General features: G+C 40.0%; 1 protein-coding gene across 1 annotated transcript in view; it reads right to left on the bottom strand.

Moving 5' to 3' along the window:
- Window positions 1-20,185, bottom strand: part of OTOL1 (otolin 1) — a 134,531-nt gene that overhangs the window by 70,248 nt on the left and 44,098 nt on the right. The window contains exon 3 of the mRNA XM_088793733.1: window positions 2,198-2,240. The gene's annotated coding sequence lies outside the window, so the exon portion shown is untranslated. The remainder of the gene's footprint in view (window positions 1-2,197; window positions 2,241-20,185) is intronic.

The following is a 20,185-nucleotide window of genomic DNA, read 5'->3' as shown; positions in this document are numbered from 1 at the left end:
TATAGTTTGATATAGTTACATTCATTTATTTTTGCTTTTACTTCTCTTGCCTTTGAGGTCAAAGGATGGTTCAACATATGTAAATAGATTAATGTGATACACCACATATGGTATGATCATATCAATAGATGCAGAAAAGCATTTAACAAGATACAACATACATTTATGATTAAACCACGTAATAAAACGGGTATTGAAGGAAAGTACATCAGCATAATAAAGGCCATATACGACAAAGCCTCAGCTCAAAGAAACTAATTATCTAATTAGCTAAGGTAAGACTGACACAAATAAACCAACTAGTGAACAATACAAACAGTTCTAAGACTCTCTGATTCTTGAACTATGCTCAGTATATAAAATACTCCCAACTAATCCTTGTAGAGTGAGGGATGAACCTTAATGCTCCAGTTTTCAAATTCCATCAAAGTTGACAGATGGAGAGACCTACGTAGAGTACATTGGTCAGAAAAAGCCTCATGGTGAGAACTGCAGAACGTCTAAACCTCTGCACTGAGATGACCAAACTCTAGCATGGCTTTTACCAGCATAAGGCTGTGACCCCAGGATGACCCCAACCCCCATAAAAACATCTGTCTGAGGAAGCTCACCTGCCAGAAAAATTACTGCTTCTCTAGCTAACACCTGAGGATAGGCTTCGACCTCACTTTCTTAGAGCATTTACTAAAAATGGCCTACAATTGTGAATCCTTCCCTTGTCCCTTTGAGATGGACGGGTATCTTCTACAACCAGGGAATGTCTTTCTCAAGGATCTGAGAGCTTTGGAATGTAACCACTAGGAAGGATGGGCCTCTTTCTCATCTCTGTGGGAGGACAGAACCCTAACTCATCACTGCCAGCTAGCTCCTGCAGCTGGCCTCGTCTCCGCTACACTGACCAAACCTTTGTCATTTTCCCCTTGAGCCCCCACTCTCTCCCCAGCCCTACTGGGACAACAAGGCAGAGTTTCCGTGTCATCAGTCCCTTCAGTCACTGTGCCTTCTTCCAGTCTATTTCTGAGATATTGATTAGTGCCCCATATTCCAACCTCTGCAACCGCTGTCGTTACCTATACTGTGTGCTCCCCTTTATCTGTTGAGTCTTTCCTAAACCAGTGACAGCATCGGGGAAGTGTGGTCCCAGGGAAGACTGGTTGTTCACCTCTGCAGAGGCTCTAGTATCTGAAGTAGCCCCCATTGCATCTAACTCCCCAAAGTACTCAGAAACTGTCTTTCTCCCACAGCAGGAGTCCCTACCAGCCGAGGGAGGAAAGAGTGAAGAAATAAAATGGGGTCACTATAGTCAAGCTGCTAAAATACTAAAGTCAAGTATGCTGAGGCATGAGGAAACAATTCTACATTTGCTTTAACTAGTCTGGGAACTAACCTTTTAAATTCTCCAGTCATGCATGGATAATGGAATATATATAGATAGATAGATAGATAGATAGATAGATAGATAGATAGATAGATAGATAGATAGATGATAGATATAGATATAGATATAGATATAGATATAGATATAGATATAGATATAGATATAGATATAGATATAGATATATATTTCAGACTTCCTGACATCCATTATCCAGACCACCAGACACCAGACATCTGGAAGGTTATCCTCTCAGACCCATCCAGAAGCTAAGAATGTAGGACTGAGTCTTCTCAAAATGTACTTTTTACTATAAGGACTCTTAGCTTTTCTTTCTTATTCTTAATACTCTGGGTATTGCCTAGCTGTGTTTCCATTTTGCAAACCCTAAGACCCAGAATAGACCTTTATCATTTATTTCTAGCCCAAACCTCCTGGTTCATTTACACTATGTCAACATGGCAAATTAACTGAAATTCCTGCTCCTCCCAGGCAAGATGGGGCGGGAAAGGCCTTCCCAGGTGGGAGGAGATGAAAACACTGCTCTTGATGCTCCTCCTCCCCCTTTTATCCTACATCCAGAGAACGAGAGATGTCAGAACCTGAGACGACCTTGGAGCTCCTTTAGGACAATGTCCTCATGTAACAACTGAGGAGAATAAGTACCAGGAGTCACTGCGCCGACTCCAGTCACCACTGCTGCCTTTACCTTTGCAGACTCTGCACCAGGAAATATTCGTATGTCAAATGCTTCATAAATGGCACTATTCTCCCCATTTTACAGAGGAAGACACTGACATTCAAAGAAGTTAAGAGACATACCTGAGGTTATTCATCCAATAAGGGGCAGAGCTGGAATTCAAACCTACTTAAAAAAAAAAAAGAAAGAAAAACTTAACCATATTTCCAAACATTTCACAAGTATGAAGCTTAAAATCCCCCAAGTTTAGAAAAATATTGAGAACACCAACTCCCTTTTGTTAGACACATTTTAAAAAACGTGCACAAAATGATTAGTCCTCAGGCAGTAGGTGAAAAGGGCTATAACGTATAGTTAGAAATTTGTACAAAGTTTTCTGTAGACTTACCCATAATCACATCTCCTTAAATTTGGCAAAATTTCAGGAACAATCAATTTATTATATAAAAATGATAACATATAATCCTGATAAAATCTAATACTTATAAATCTTGTTTTATTTATCTCAGTTGAATGAAAGACTTCTTTGGTAAAGAATTTTGCAAATATCGAAAGTTCCATAAGGAAGCAACATGGGGCCATCACATAGATGAGACATCATTTCCAAAAAAATGATTCTTCTCTTTAACCTCAAAATTTTCCAGAGCCCCAGCTTACTCCAAAAACAATATTTTCCATGAATTGATTTTAAGTGTTATTGCGAGGAATTCCAAGCTCTGTGAAACCTCCCAGGGACAATGAGAGCTAAATATCAGAATTAAGGAGTGTAAGAATGGAAGTTAGAGCCTGGGCAAGTCCCGTGCCCTCTTTGGGTCTCCGTGTTCCTATTTGTAAGTAGGGCTAATAACACATTCACTGCTCACTACAGAGGGCAGTTGTGAATTTCCAATGGAATGCTGTGCTTGCACATGTAAGATTGGATGAAACACACGATTAATTCAAATAGATTGTTGTATTACCTGTTTGGATCCAATATCCTCAATACAACATATGCCCAGAAGCATAAAATGAGAGATAACATCTTGCAGCATGAGACCCCAAAATCGTGATGCACAAGGAAATCGAGGCCTCAGGTAAAAATCCTTCCTCAACTGCATCTTTCCCCTGACAGGAAATAGGGGCCACGTGGAGACATTGCTCAAAGCCAGTGCAGCCTGAGCTCCATCAGGGATGGGGGAGTTTCTGGTGGGTCCCCACACTTAGGGCCAGTAACTGAGATACATCATAGACTAAATCACACATTTAAAAATGCCTCCTGATGTAATAAACTTTTTCGAAGATTATTTGACAGGCTTTTCTGAAAATTATGTTGTGCCGAGCGGGTTACCTAATGATTTATTTGCCTGCTCTTCACTTTAAAGATAGAAACGTTAGGTGTTGTTAAATCATTGTATTCTCTGACAATACTGGTTGATGTTAATGGTTCAACTATGAGTAACTTGCTTTGTTTTGTTCATATATAAGAACAACTGACTTTGCATATTGCCTTAAAGTTCATGATTTTATGTAAGTATTCTGCTTCACAGTTTGGGATTTCATGCACATATTTATCTCCAGAACTAATTCTAAAAGCGTTTTGAAATTCCATCATTCAAGGTTCTTTGCTTATAAGAGGGCAGAGTTTTCACCAGTCTCAAAATGAGAATACTAAAAATCAAATGACTAACACTAACATCTCAAAAAGAGAATACCAAAATTGCATTTGGAGATTCCCCCCAAATCCCTTAGCGACCCGATGTAGCTCACTAGCTCAGGTCACCAAGGAAGGGATGAGGTGAGACCAGATATTTAGCCTAAACCGTAAAATGCATTTTCAAAGGGGAACCCTGGGTCATAAAATCTGTTGAGCATTTTCCACAAGTGTTCTATATGCTGGAGACAGGGGTAGAAAGTGATCTCATTCTAGAAAATTCATCATTTGGGGAGGAAAAAATATGTAACCTTTAGAATCATAATAGGCCCAACCCTTGAGAAAAAAAAACAGACCATGTTCAACCTGGTTTCATCCATCTACTGAGTCAATATTTGCACATTCAAAATTTGCAGGTATCAAATGTACATATTTGCTTTGAAAAGAATGTTTAGAGCTGGAAAATATTCTATTCTTAGAAACAACCATTTGACATCTCCTGACTTGTTCTACCATATATGAAAATTTCTCAAGATAAATTTTAATTCTTACAACTTTAAGCGCTCTTACTATTGTGCTGGGGGGGGGGGGGGAACAAAACACATAGCCAGAAATAAAAGAATTCTTATCCCTCTGGGCTCTGGGTCCCATACTCTTCCAGAAAGCTTTACTTGGAATTTGATTCTGAGAGCTGACCTCCTGGCAAAGAGCAAAAACAAAGAAGTTTTCAAAAAGCAATGAGAGAAGGGAAAGTGGAAGAGGGAAAGAAGAAGAAAGCCAAGGGAAAATGTTCTGTTTGTATTCACAGAAAACTCCATGACAGAGTGTTGTGATGGAAGAAAGCTATGCCTAGGGCACCAGAAATAAAGGCATGGAGTATAATAAATATGAATGCTATTTTGGGAAGCGTTCACAGAATGTTTGTAATCAGAGCTGGCCTAGACTCAGGTTTTGGCTCTGGAGTTCATAGACTTTTTCACAAAGCAATTTGGTGCATGGCTACAGGAGGTCTTAGCATCATCTACAGCCCCCTTCTCTTAGGCTCCACCTAAATACACACACACCCACACACTCACACACACACACATACACACTCACACACACACACACACACACACACACACACACAACAATGGCCAAATTTCCTCAAACACTAGGGTATCAACGTAATGTGTACCTCAATTTTCAGACCAGTTATTGCATGTAGCTGACACCTTAGCCTCCTGCAATTCCTGCTAAGCCAGTCTTTGCCCTAAAAAGGCGTAGGTTCCCAGTCCGCAAAAGGAGGTCGGCAGGCTGGTTCAGGCCTCTCAGCTCTCAACGTAGTGACCTGTGTGCTAATTTTCATTTGGGTTTCTACCTACCTGAGTTCTGTCCCTGACATTAGTTTGAACCCTTCTCAGTATGTTTCTTTCTCATCACACGCCCATGTCGAACCCTGCTGTCGTACCACGCCAGAGAACCTCGGGATGCCCAGTGACCCAGCACTTCCAGGAAGTGTTAACAGGTACAACACGCTTTCAGCACAAGCTCTCCCAACTTGCCCACCACTTTCAGCCTTTCACTTACTTTTCCACATGCTCCCCCCACCACATCTCCCAGCATCAGGGACAGCCCTCCACGTCCAAGTCCTGCATGCTGCCCTTCTGCTGCCATGGAACCCCACAGAGAAACTGAAATTGGCACCCCTGGTGGATATCTCCACAGGGGTATTTTCTGTGTTGAAGAATAAATTCAAAGATGTACAAGACACATCCCTTATCCTTGAGCTGATTACAATTAAGTGTCAAAGGTAACCTCATAATTTAGCAAACTGTTCTCATACCATTTCCTCAGGCATAAAGAAATGTTGTAAAACATCTAGATTGTCAAGAATATGTTTTATGTTCATAGCTTTGTAGATAAGCCCTGAAAAATAGGTTAGATGAGAGCAGGAAGCTTTTCAATACCAAGGAAAGAAGTTCAACTGGATTCAGTGAGTCATGGCCATCGATAAAGGTTTTGGAGCAGGGGTAACACACTATCCTATAGACAGCTTACCAGACTATTTGGAGGGGAAGAATCTGAAAGCAGAAAGACCAGCTGGAAGGATAGTGCAATTCTCCAGCAGGGAAACCGCCAGGCCCTGAGTCAGAAAAGGGCAGAGAGAAACATGCCCTTATAAATTAAGAAACATGAAAGAACTTGCAAAGGAAGAAGCCACAGGAACAGGACACAAAGTGAATAAATGCAGTAAAGGTGAGACTTCAACCCCTGGTTCCAGGGAGAGCAGAGGTGCCACGACCAGAAAGCGTCTTTGAGTTCATGTAAATCTGTTCCTAAGACATTGAGAACCTCTGATCCCCCCCATACAGAAATCACAGTGGCCTGAAATGTGAATCCTACTTTCCCCAGTTGTTCATTCAACAAGCGTTTATTTAGCACTTCCTATGTGCTAGGACATGAGGAAGTCAGAAATAATTAAATAAGGTACAGACTCCCCAGGAGTTCAGCAACCAGTTCCATGACTTACAGGTAATTATTTGGGTTTCCTCATCTCTAAAACACAGAACCGCCACTCCATTTTTGTTCATGATTCCCCCATAACCAATTATTATGCAACTATCATTATTTAACTGCCTGCTCTCCTTGAGCCATCACTAGCTACTGCTAAGATGTGAATAATTTATTACGCTCCCCTTCCTAGCTGCACTGTCAAAGAGAACACAGAGCTTGAAGAACATCATTTCAAATTCAATTTCACACATCACAGAGGACCAGAGGCCAAGGTCCTTCACAGCACTTAGCATAAAGTATCCTTCTCCACTATTTCTCAGATGAAACTCTGGGCACCGCGAAAAGCAGGGGTACAGTGTGCTGTCCTTGGAACCACAAGGCACAGGGCGCATTATTCGGGAACATCTGTTTTACTTGAAGATTTGGGGTAATTTAGTGATTTGACATAGCTTATATTAAAACCCTCCCACCCAAACATTATGCAGTAGGATATAAATTTTGCACAATTTTTTTCATTTGAACAGGGAACTAAAACATAAATTTTATGCTGGGCTGTTTGAGAACATGTAAAAGAGACTGGGGAGAAGGGAGAGAAAGGGAAGTACATTGACTCTTGGATGTACTCTAGGGAGCTTGACCTACTTAGTCTCCACCCAAGTGCAGGTGAATCTAGTCTCAGCCTGGAATCCCAGGCCCCAGCCCTCATGCCACCCTGCCCTGCCCCTGCAGATCCTGGTAGCCAATGGGGTGCTCAGCAGGCAAGGCTGGTCCTGAGCGGCCTGAGGCTCCTTCAGCTCCAGGAGAGGAGGGTCCATGGGTGGGAATCGCCAGCTAACTGTGGACACAGCTTAATTTATAGCTTGAAAATATTGAGATACATGGTATATGATCTGCTTTCATATTGCTGAATCTGATCGCGCTTTAATAATCAATTTACAAGAAATACCAAGTCAGGGAAACATGTTAAACCAAAGCCCAGTGATGCAATCTGCAAAAATCCAGAATATGGAAACCAATAAACAAATTGGACAGGGGGCTGCAGAAACCACAAATTACAAGAGACCTCAGAAACAATTCAACCAGCTACACTGAGCAGCCCTTGCTTGGAATGCAGTAAGGGGACCGTAGCAATCATTCATGAGACAGTTGGGGTAATTTGAACACTGACTGGATATTTGGAAAATCTAAGGAATTGCTATTTTTGTAACATGTGGTAATGATATTGAAGTTGCATTTTAAAAATAATCTTTACCTTTTAGCAATGTACAATGAAATACTAATGGATAACATGGTATGATGTCTAGGATTTGCTTCAGAGCAATCTAGTGGCAAGGAAAAGAAACAAGATTAGACGGAGATGAAACAAAATTGGCCAGGAATCGACCCCTGTTGAAGCTGGAACATGATACTATTCTCTCTAGTTTTATGTAGATCTTCCTTCCTTACTCCCTTCCTTCCTTCCTTCTTTCCTTCCTACTTTCTTTTCTTCCTTTTAGCCATATCTATACACTAGACTAGAAGAAAAACAGGAGAGGTTTATGCAAATAAATGCAATGCCTTTAGATATTTAAGGAACTTAATTTTTTCAGCTAAATGTTTCCCTCATGTTAAATAGGGATATTACTTATAGCAAAACATTTACTATATCAAGACAGTGTATGAGGGAAAGCAACTCTGAATCCAGAATGAGCTTTAATTTCAATCTCACTGTACCAGCTGGGCGACCTTGAGCAAATCATTAAACTTGCAGAACCTCACTGGCAGTTTTCTCACTTGTCAAACCCTAATAAAACCACTTTGTTTTGCTTTGTCGTGAAGATCGGCAAGAATGTTTGGAAAGTGCCAGGAATAAAGTAGGTTCTCAGTACACAGAAATTACAATTGATTATAGACACTCTTATTCCTATCATTTCTGCAAAGATTTAAATTCTTCAAGCAAAAACAGAAGATATAATCCTTGACTTTAAAACTTTCACATCTTACCACTTTATCAAATAAGATTTCGTTGCATTTATTTTTACAGAAAATTCCTTCCTTTAATCTGAGATAGCAGCCATAGAACACAGCAAGCAGTTCAAAGTTCAATTTTAAATGTAGGTCTGGTAATGAAATTGCCTTTAACTATTAAGTTTTATCTTATTTTTACACCAGCTTCAGACTGAAAATTTTCTGTGCATATATTTATCCGTAAGAATACGCTTGTATCAATTAGCATACACAAAATCCATCAGCCTTCGAAAGTTTAATATGAACATAAAGGAGGAATGTGTAGCATCAGCACCACGTATGCTGCCTTCACACCAGAACGTGGAGAAGGGTCCATCTGCTATGGAAGCCCTGCTCCCCCACTGGAGCTCTCTGCCCCTCTTCCCTTCATTGTCCCCTCAAGGACATCACTCTAGCTAGTCTCCCCTCCTCACCTGCATCTCCAGTTTCTCCCTCACTACTAGATTATCCCCTTGAGCATAAAATATACCTTCATATCACCTATCAAAAAAAATCTCCCTTGACCCTAGGTCCCCATTCATCTTCTGCCCTATCCCTATGCTCCTCTTGACAGCAAAACTCTAAAGGATTGACTGATCCTTCCTTTCCACTCTCTCTCCAGCCACTCGAATCATCTTTCATCCCCCACATGCCCATGAAACAACTCTGCTCAAGGACCTTCAGCCACACCAAACCCAATGGTCATTTCTTTGTTCTCGTTCAACCTGACTTCTCACTGCATTTTGACCCAACTGTCCACATTCATCTTCCTGAATCAGTTTTCCTCTTAGCACCCATGGTTTCCCTAGTGTTCCTATTCCAATTCATTTTTTCTTCTTTTATACCCAGCTGCTATTTACAGAAGCCCAACAAGTCTTCAGCCCTCCTTCCTTCCAGCCCTGGCTCCGACCTCAGCCCCCACCCCCACCACAGATCTCCTCTAGGCCCAGGGTTTTAAATGCTATCTACTCACTCATGACGACCATATTTTTATCTCCAGCCCTGACTTCTCCCCTAAGCTCTGGCCCCATACATACGATTATTTAACCAACGTCCTCATTTGGGTGTCTAATTGATGCTTCAAAGCTAACATTTCCAAAGGGATTCCACATTTTCCTTTAATGATCTCCACCTCTTGATTATAGGCATGATGAGGAAAAAGATCTAAGGACACCAGCAGTTTTGCAAAAGTCACTTTAAAAATATTTAGGTTTTCTGTAAATCATTGAACAAACATTATATTGCAGACACCGAGGTGGGTGCTAAAGTTACCAAGAGGGAAGAAATAAGACTTCCACCGTTAGGAAGTCACTACAGCACAAAGCAGTAGCTACACACTCTGGCTTTAACATCTGCCATTTATCAATTGGCTAAAGTTGGAACTAAGTCTTGCCTTCAATTTTCTCACTTGTACCATGGGGATAATCATAAAAAAATAATTATACTTTCCTCATATGATAGTTATGAGAATCACATAAACTAATATATAAAAAAGTGAGGATTTCAGTGCCTGGCACATAAACACTCAATAAATGTTAACTTTCAAATAAGTGGCTAAAACTGTATGTTCTATTGTCATCTAGAATTCAAAGTGTCTTTTTCCTTATGCCTGGAAGGCAGCCAGACGTATAAATAAATATGAAAATTATGCAATACACTTGAGAGTAATACATAAAATAATGTAAGTTCTGAAAGAAAATGTTCTCCAACAAAAAGCCCAAACCAAAGAACTGCCTCATAAGCACCCACTTCAAGGGATGCCTTTTCCTCTGTCCTCCAGTCACTCCTTTTACCTTTCACACCTTTGTGTTATGGTCATCTCTTTCCTCTTCATTAAAAAAGGCACCTTACGTTTATAGGCATATTCATTCTTCCTCCCACATACAAAGGATCCGTTACAGTAATAAGCTGAGCCAGCAGAATGGGCCTGTTTAAAGTCTGGTTGTGGAAAGCCATAAAGGAAGCATATCGTTTAGTTTCCTGCATAAATACTTTGCGAGCACTCTGATTTCTGGACCACTCGGATTGCTTTTCCCCTCCAAGCACAAGCGCTGACTCTTTAGAAACATGTCCTTTCCTTAGGAATAGTGAGGAGAACATTAAAGGTAAATGCTATGAAGCAGGGCAGTTCTACAGAGTGGAAAGGACTCATTGAATCACTTGAGATCATCTTTATTCGGTCTTGGTTCAAAAAGCTCAGTAATGTCATGAACTCTGAAATTTCCTTTAGATGCTCTTACTAACCAAGCTAATCATCCAACCCTAAGTTGTTCTAAACTCCTCCCAATTTTTGCTATGACCCGAGTTTAATGTTCCTACTATTAAGTCATCCGCATATCAATCTTGTCATGGATTGTAAGGTTTTCTTGGACGCCTACTTAACCTCTAATTACACAGTATACACAGAAATATATTTTTTTAACCAAAATCTTTGCATCCACATAAATTACTGGACAACTGAACTCATCAAATTTCACATCAAATCCTGAGGTGTGTGATGAAGAGGGTTACAGGTGGAGAAACTGAGACCCAGAGACGTTACTAAATCTATAACAGGGTAGAAATAGGGTGATGGAAGCCTGACAGTCAAAAGCTTTCTCTTTTTGTTTTTCCTACAGGTCTTATTTAATCATGCCACCTAATCAGCATCCTGAACAGGGGGTATCCTCTTGAAGATGTTTGCATTTTTCTTGAGAAGGGACAAGAAAAGTGTCTTCAAAGGACACCTTTAGCTGTATTCATTTTCCCAGCTCTCTTACAGCAAACAAATCTCTCTGCACCCCTTCTGTTGCTTTATATCTGTGAGGACTTTACTGACAAGTAAACTTTTTTGTCTCTATTCAGTGTCTATAAATAATGAATTAGTGTCTTCAGAGATAAAGGAAGGATTAGCACTTCCATACAATGGAAATCCCACAACAAGGTCAATGGCACATTGTAATGCTCCCTTAAGCCCACCCTTAATAGAGCACAGAAGGGCAACTTCTGGGTCAGGAACTTTTTCGCCAGGACCTGGGAGGGAAGCACTCAGAGGCTGAGTTTCCCAAGCTCCCACAGCTAACATGTGGCAGAGCTAGATTTCAGCAGAGGCTTGTCCTATCTACTACATGTCCATCCTATTTCCCCTTTGCACCATGGAAGACACAGCTGCTCTCCTGGAGTGTCTTCAGAACATCTGGAGATTGTAATCGAACCCAATGTCATCCAGACCCCCTGCTCTGGTTCAACCCGAGGGCGACCCTCAGAAATACATTCACTCCACCTGAGAACTAAGGCTTTGCTAAGGTCTATCCCAGAGTAGGGCTGATTTCCTGAATTTTGATGTTCTGAGTCTTTCTGAATCAAAGGTGAGGCAGTCAGATTGAATCCTGGGGTCGACAGGACAGAACATCTAGTAAAGGCCAGACGTGAACCGGCCTTGGGAAATGGGAGGAAAGCAGAGGCTCGAAACAGACGACTCAATCCTCCTTCTGCATTCAGCATTTGCAAGGAGTGGGAACGGAGTTGCCTCAATTCTCTGAGCCCAAGCTTCCTAATGTGGAAATTAGAGGTAGTAGAACCTTCTGCCTACCCCACATCATTACACTGATGATCAAAAGAAGTAATGGAAACAGCCCAGGTGTCTCTCAACAGGAAAATAGATAAACAAACCGTGCTATATCCATACAATAAAATATTACTCAGCAACAAAAAGGAACAAATTACTCATACATGCAACAACACAGATGAGTCCCCAAAGCATTATACTAAGGAAAAAGCAAGACACAAAAGACTGCATGATTCAATTTATATAACCTTTTCTAGCAAGAAAAGCCAACCAATGACGATAGAAATCAGGCAGTATTTGCATGGGGCTGAGGTGGGACAAACTGACTAAGAAGGGAAATGAGGAAACTTTCTGAGGGATAGAAATGTTCTATACCTCGAGAGAAGCGTGTGCATTTGTCAGGAATAATGGAATGCACACTGAATGTCTACACCTTTCCCTATATGTAAATTGACAAGAGAAAAATTCTGATATGTCCTGAATTAAATTATAGCAGGCTAGCGGGTGGGAGGAAGAAACAAGGTAAATTAATCAGTTAACAGAGCCACCAGCCGAAACCAAAAAAAAGACTGCTCACATTCCTGAATGTATGTTGAAACTTTGAATCAACTTCCAGGCAGCTATTTCAGATGTTATCTTGAACGAATAGCCTACCACAAGATGCCACCGCATCTTGCTTATACATGAACTTTCTGGACTGTTGCCTACCCCACAAGCAATCCAGAATCATCAAATACTTCTTCCTTACAGATTATACACCTATCCCAGAGCTTTCTCTGCTTCATTTTTTCCTACCTCCCCCCTTATCTATAACCAATAAAAAGAATTTTTAAATTCTTTCAAAATAACTTACATTTTTCTTCCCCATACTCACTGTGTAAAAGAGCTCTGTCAACCCCAGGATAGCAGACCAGTTTGTCTTCTCCAAATAGCCCTGCTGCTGTGATTTAGACTGTATGCCCCAGGACCCGGTTCTCTTTCTGGCTAGCATATGGCTCAATAAACCCTTTCTTTCAAATCAACTTTCAGTGTTGAAGGTTTTTGTTTAGCAAAATTGTACCTCAATAAAAAGGGTAATACAATGTAGAAAAACTTTTATAAATAGAAGAGCTTTGTACAAATGGAAAATGCCACAGCTGCTTACCAAAAAGTTAGTCCTCTTTACGTCACTACTTGGTTGACAGCCTGACATGAGTGACTTGTGCTGGCTCCAAAAAAATGCACATAACTGAGGTTGTTTTCTTTTATTATCCAAAGTTTATGATTGGATCTGAACATAGGGATTTCTGAGAAAAACAAATAGCATACAAATAAAGCAACATTAAGTTTAGAAATAATGAGTCATATTCTAATAGCAAATCAGCATACGGCCCATTCCACAGCATATATAGATTTTCTCTAATTCAGAACCCTAGATTTCCAGAGAAAGGAAGCTGCTCTTTAAAATTTAGTTCAAGAAAAGCAAGCAACAATAAAAAGGATAATAGCCTTTGTATTGAGTATACCACCCTCCTCCAAAATGTTCTTGTTTCAGCTCACAGCAGCCCAACAAAGTTGATAGCATTATCCCCATTTCACAGATAAGAAAATCAAGGCTGAGGAGCAGCTAAATTACTTGCCATAAGATACATACCAAGAAATCAGACCTATGTATGTCTGACACCGTAGCTTCTTTACTCTATCCTGACAGATTATGTACATTTCCCATTCTTATTTATTGTTCCAATTAGTTATCTTCACAGTTTGAGTTAATTTTCTCATTACACAACAGTCATAATAGTAATACCTAACATTCACTGGGCGTTTATAAAGTGTCAGGAATTTAACATGTATTACCTCATTAAATGCTTAAAACTTAGTGAAAGGGAGACAGTATGACTAGCTCAATTTTACAAATAAAACAATTGACCAAGAGGAGTAGAAGAATTTTCCCAAGGTCACACACGTAGCACATGGCAGAGCCATCTCTGTGCCCACGTGAGTATCCCAACCGCTGCACTGTCTCCTCTCAATGCCAGTCAATGAGTGGCTTACCTTTGAGAAACCCAAAGTGCAAGGCATCATACAATAGGATTAAAACCTTTATTTCAGAAACGAGTAGGAATACTTTCAAGTTTCCTGGGCAAGGTCCATGACCAAAGGCTAGTCCAAGATTCTATTTCTGTCTAACTCATAAGAGAAATCGGGGCTACCAGTATATCTAGGGTAGATGCAAGGGCAATAGAATTTTACAAATATTTATTAACCAGTATCCTCCAAAGGTCCCAAGGTCGGGACATGACTCCATCATGAGTGACCATCTCAGGAAATTTCACTCATCTAGTCCCTTGGTTCACCTCAGTACCTCCAAAGAATGTGTCAGACTCGGAGTGATGGTTTGCTGCACAGTAACGAGAGGAGAAGCAGGCAGGTAGGAAAGAAAGCGTGAGCTTGAGAAAAGAAGAAACCTGTTTCTGATACTCTTCTTCCACTTCCTCCTCCTAAAGAATTACTCATCTAAGGCTCATATTCCTACAGGCCTCTCAAACGTCAGCATGCATCAGAACCACCTGGAGCAGGGGCAGTTCTAAAAAGTCCCCAGGTGAGGCTAACGCTGCTGCTGTAAAGATCACACCTTGAGCACCGCTGTCCTGTCACATTAGTCCCTACCAAACCTCTGCTTAAACATCTCCAACCACAAAGGACACTGAAGTGAAATTAACACTGTCCACTCAACAAAGCAGGAAGTTACAATTTTATTTATTGACAAGGAGGCGATACAACCAGACGTGAAGTAGAAAAAAACTTGGCAAAATAAATTCTAAAGATATTTACTTCTGAAATACAAACAACAAAAGTTGCTATATTTCGCTAAAACTAAAAGGGCACACTTTTTTTTATAAGTACCAGCAAGCGCAGTTCAAAACTGTCCATGGGCAACGTTTATGCCTGGTCAGAAAAAAACCCTGCAGACCCACAAGCTAATGTGCAGTCTACGTGTGAACGACGACAGCCAGAGTCTCAGTTGAGCTCATTTAGTTTAACAAGTCTCTCGTTCCGGTCACAGTGAGAAGCAGAGATCAATAAACGCTCCAAAATGCTTTTCTGTCAGTCTCCAGACTTTCTCTGCACAAAAAATGATAAAGGATGAGCAAAGGTCAATACTATAATAGACATAATCCATGCCTGCCTGCTCATTAGATCTCACTACCGAGGCACATGGTTTTTGTGTTTTCTCTGGGCTCGTTTTGGAGAGATTCCCGCCCCCCCCCCACACACTTTGGTTTGCTACCAATTCACCAAATTCTAGATATGAAAGGGACCTTAGAAATCTTTTGGTTTAACTTGCCGTGAGCCTCTTTTGCAAGAATCTTTCCTACAATATTCTTAGGAGATGTAAATAATGACACTCTTCAAAAAGACAAGAGATCTTCAGGACTTCTCATTCTGAGTAACTTTACCTGGCTCCCCGACCTATTCTTCACATGAAGTGATTGTTGATTAAAACAAATCCTTCGCACTATGGTATCTAACACAGACTTGAAAGGGAATCAAGACTGCTCAACTAATTTACCCTAACAAAAATAAAAGCTCTGGAAACAGGGGAAGTCAGCCTGTGTTTATCACCACTGAATGCCAGAGTGGACACAGCTGAACACAGATGCTCAGTAAATGTTCATCGGGTAAATGAATGAGAACATCATAGGTATTCATAGCTGTAATAACATTTTGTAACTTTCCAGAATAATCTAAATGACTTGTTCTATTACTGAGGGTCCCCTAAGGCTGCAAAGACATGAGTTCTGGCTTCAGATCAGTAGGAACTATATTTTATACCTAAAATACTTGCTAGTGATACCAAAGGGACACTTCAAAGTAGTCAGAGGACACTTAAAGTATAGTAAGCCTTAGAGGCAAATATGAAACATTAAATTAAGTATAAAGTAAAAATAGAACATCTATACAACCCAGCAGTTCCACTTCTCGGTATTTACCTGAAGAAAACAAAAACACTAATTTGAAAAGATATATACACCCATATGTTCATGCAGCATTATTTACAATAGCCAAGATATGGAAGCAACCTATGTGTCCATCCATTGATGAATGGATAAAGAAGAGATGGTACATATATACAATAGAATATGACTCAGCAATTAAAAAAAAATGAAATCTTGCCATTTGTGACAATATGAATGAACCTAGAGAGTAATATGCGAAGTGAAGTAAGTCAGACAAAGAAGGACAAATACTGTATGATTTCACGTGCATGTAGAATATTAAAAAAACAAATGAATAAACAAAACAAAACAGAAACAGACCCACAGATATAGAGAACAAGTTGATGGTTGCCAAAGGGGAAGAGGGTGGGGGTAGGGGGAAAATAGATTTAACTGAATAGAGAAGCAAGAAATCATTTTTTAAAAACACTTTAATAAGTGTTTGCACACGCAGCAGACTGTGTCCACAGCTTGCTTTCACTATGTCCTGGCAGCGACAGTGGGGGACTAGATACCACTCAACCACCTCTAACTACGGTTTGCCATGTTTCATTCACCTGCCAAATAACTTACTTATCTGTGCTCAATAAGTCAGCTTAGGTCACACACACAGCAATTCTGAGGGAGGGAACAGGGCACTGGCATGTGCCAAGAGAAGCCAGAGGGTGTTCGGATTCTCCTAGGCCTGGAGGCAGCTTCCTGACCTGTCTTTTCCTTCAGCTGTGTGAATGGATTTTCCTCCCTCCCGCTCTCCCCTAGTGGCCGTGACGTAGAATTGAAGTCTTCAATTTTATAGTCCTAGATGGGAAAATTTTATAGTTCTCCCTTAAGAATGCCTCAGCTTTTTTTTAATGAGCTCCAGTCTTGTTTAAAGCTTAAGTTTGTAATAATTACTACTAAAATTGTCTTGAAATTTGGTGAGGTGAGAAACCTCGTTCTGAGCTTCCATGAAAGATAACTTTAAGATGGATTCGTGGAAAGCAGATTTTTGCAGACCCAGAGGAGTACACACTACAAGAGGGTATGTATCTAGGAATGTCTGACCACTTATAATGCCAATCACTGAATTAAAAAATAAACAAATGAAAGGCACAATGAAGGAAAAATCCCAGTATAGAAGATTTGGGGCAAATAAAACCTGCCATCACTGAGATATAGTGAACTCAAACTATTACATTGTTTCAGTATAAAGAATAAAACCCTAAAGTAGAAAAGGAAAAAAACACAGTGTCTTAAGACATTTTTCAAAAGTAAGGGAAAATTACGAGTACTCGTTTTGCTTCAGCTATTGATCTACTTCTTAATTGCTCCTTCCTTTGTTATTATTGATTTCAAAATCAAAAGGGGGGCTTACCACTTATTTATTTGTTCATCCTCAAATGCCTGCAGTGAGGTGGGGGTAGGGGGACACTGATGGGGAAAACGACAGTATCTTCTTGCCTCTGCAGTTTCTAAACTTAGAGACAGACTGAGAGCCAAACGCCTCAAAAGGGAGGGCACAAATGTTGATCTACCGCTGACTGAAACGACTTGTCCTGCTTATAAACATCAAAGAACAAAAATCTGTCCTCCAAGACTCTGCACAGCTTCAGAGCCACTCTCAGCTCCCGCCACAGATCCACGTTCAGTTCTGTTATTTGTTCCTTAACATCAGGTCCTGTGTTGCTAAATGCTCTCCTTGGACCTGACACATCTTCAGAAAGACTTAAGTTTGGATTTGCAGTTTCCAGAGACATCCCAAAGAAACTTCTGACTATGTTCTTCTCAAAACTGGGTTGTATCCCAAAGCCACCACAGTAAAAACAACGTCAGCCTTACTGGAACTGGAACTGATCATATATTGTTCACACAACATTTTGAGGAAAATACCTAGGTAACCTATTACTCAAAATTGTATCTCAACTTTCCTTAGCAACCACACTAATCTGATTATTTTCTTTTTAAGAAACTATGAGCCTACTTGAAACAAAGATGAAAAATTAAAGTCTTCCATTTTTTACTTAATTTTTTCCTGAATTAGGCTTGGATATTTACTACGGAAATTCAGCTTCCTGACAAAAGTCTTCGTCTTCCTACTATTTGTCCTCTGTAAGATACTCCTAAATAGAAATGTCGGACTGCTTTATCTCCTCCAAATAAACTCCATTATCTATGCTAATGGAAGACAAGGTTAGCATGAAATAAAACCCAAGTACTTCAAATATTTTACCGTAAACATTCATGTTACCTACTATTTTTACCAGAGTTGCTAGCAAATTAAAACCAAAAACCAAAAGAAAACCAAACAACTTTTTAAAGATAATCTCTCATTCACTAGTTAGGTCACTTCCTAATAAGCAGCTTGCTCTCTCACACTAACCTTAAATCAGAAATCAAGCTTGTGGCTCAGCAAAATTACAAATATCATCGACCTCTAGAATGATTTGAATATAGTGGAATTACAAATGTTACACTCACATATGCCAAGGGTCCATTTCATGGCTTCCACTAAATGCTTATCTTTCCTTTATATTCATTGTTTTGACTCTCACACAATTGATAAAATAATAAATATGTGGCTAACAGCCGTTCAACTCAGACCTTCATTTGCAAGTTCTTTTGTGTTTCACTCCCATTTCAGAAGCTCCCCTGACCCTCTACTTTTGTTTCCCGACACAGAGAAAATATTCTATTACCACAGATTTTAACCTGGTCTCCTAGGGAAATACTTCCAGAGTATTAGGTCATTTCTTTTTTAACCATTTATAAAGGAAGATTTCTTCACCGTGGGCCCAGGCAGCCATCATCATGCATCCAGTTCAAACCTGAAGGTCATCAGTCAATCACAGAGGTTCCGCCTAGGCCACAATGTGTGATAATACCCTACATGACAGGCGCTTATTTCTCTTCATGAACCTCCTGTTTTCCATCATCAGGAAATTCTCAGCAGTCCTCCTGTCCCCTTTCTAATGAAAGCGGTGTGCTCAATAACACCCGCCCCGGTCGAGCACTCTCCTCTTGTCCACAGGGCTGCCCCCCTCGACAATGTCTTCTGGTTGGTCAGTGTTCTCAGTACAAGCTAGACACCCACTCCCTGCTCTCCTCTCCATCGCAGTAGCTTAGCACCTGTTTCACCCCATCACAAGCTTCTCTATTGGACGCTCAACCAAATGCTTAACAAGATGCTCAATTCTAAAGCCTGAAGCAGAGACAAGAATCTAGGAGGTCAACTCTTAGAAAAGATCCTACCTTGGAAGCATAAGTAGAAAAGAGAGTTTAGAACGTTTGCTGCATCTTTAATTTCATTCCTGGGAGTCAGACCTTAACTTTCATTAAGTCGAAATTCTTGTATCCTCATATGAATGAGACACTGAAATGTGGCATGGAGATAACTCAAAGCCACTTTCCAAATTCTTGGCTAAATTAGTCAAGAAAGAAATACATCGACTGAGTGAAACCCTTCTTTTAGCTCTGAAGGAGCTGGATGATATGACAATATACATTTTCAATGTCATTCAATAAAACTCACATAGTGCCACCTCACCCCCCTTTTTTCCTCCTGATTTTCTCCATGTGCTTCTTGGTTTAAAGGCTTTTAGAATTAATACAATACTAGAAGGAAATGCTGAAATGTGCTCTAATTTTACATTTGACATGGACTGAGTATCTTTGGACATGCCAATTAACCTTCTTCACCTTAATATATTATCCATAAGTTAACTTTCTCATTAAATGGGGTTAATTCCTCTTCTGTTTCCTTAATGGGATGCTGTACTTAAAAGGAAATAATATCGTGAGCTTTCTATAGATGTAAAATGTATTTTCTCAACTCACTTCAATAATCACAGGGATTGCCAACCACAATTCAAGGCACTAAGCCAGGTGGTAGGGATGCAGGGTTGATCAAGACACAGTTCCTGGGGCAGCCAGTTAGCTCGGTTGGTTAGAGTGTGGTGTTCTTAACAGCAAGGTTGCCGGTTCAATCCCCACATGGGCCACTGTGAGCCACGCCCTCCACAACTAGATTGAAACAACTACTACTTGACTTGGAACTGATGGGTCCTGGAAAAACACACTTAAATAAATAAAAGTTATAAAAAAAAGACACAGTTCCTGGACATCACTAAGCTTCATTCCTATTTAGAGTTTAGAACAGGAGTTTAACTGAAAACTACAAACCACTGTTGAAAAAAAATTAAAGAAGATCTAAATAAATGGAAATATGTTCCATGTTCTTGGATCAGAAGACTTAATATTGTTAAGATGACATACTCCCCAAATTGATCTACAGATTCAATCTGTAGAAAGGGATAAAAATCCTTATCAAAATTTTAGCTGCCTTTTTCACAGAAATTGACAAGCTGGTTCTAAAATTCATATGAGAATGCAAAGGTTCCAGAATATTCAAAACACTCTTAAAAGAAAAGGACAAAATTGGAAAACCAACATGCCCGAATTTCAAACCTTATTACTACAAAACTTATTACTACTG

Source organism: Rhinolophus sinicus, chromosome 17, assembly GCF_057876585.1.
Source record: "Rhinolophus sinicus isolate RSI-liver-muscle chromosome 17, RSI-T2T, whole genome shotgun sequence".
Lineage (NCBI taxonomy): Eukaryota > Metazoa > Chordata > Mammalia > Chiroptera > Rhinolophidae > Rhinolophus > Rhinolophus sinicus.
This window is presented reverse-complemented; position numbering and strand designations above follow the sequence as displayed.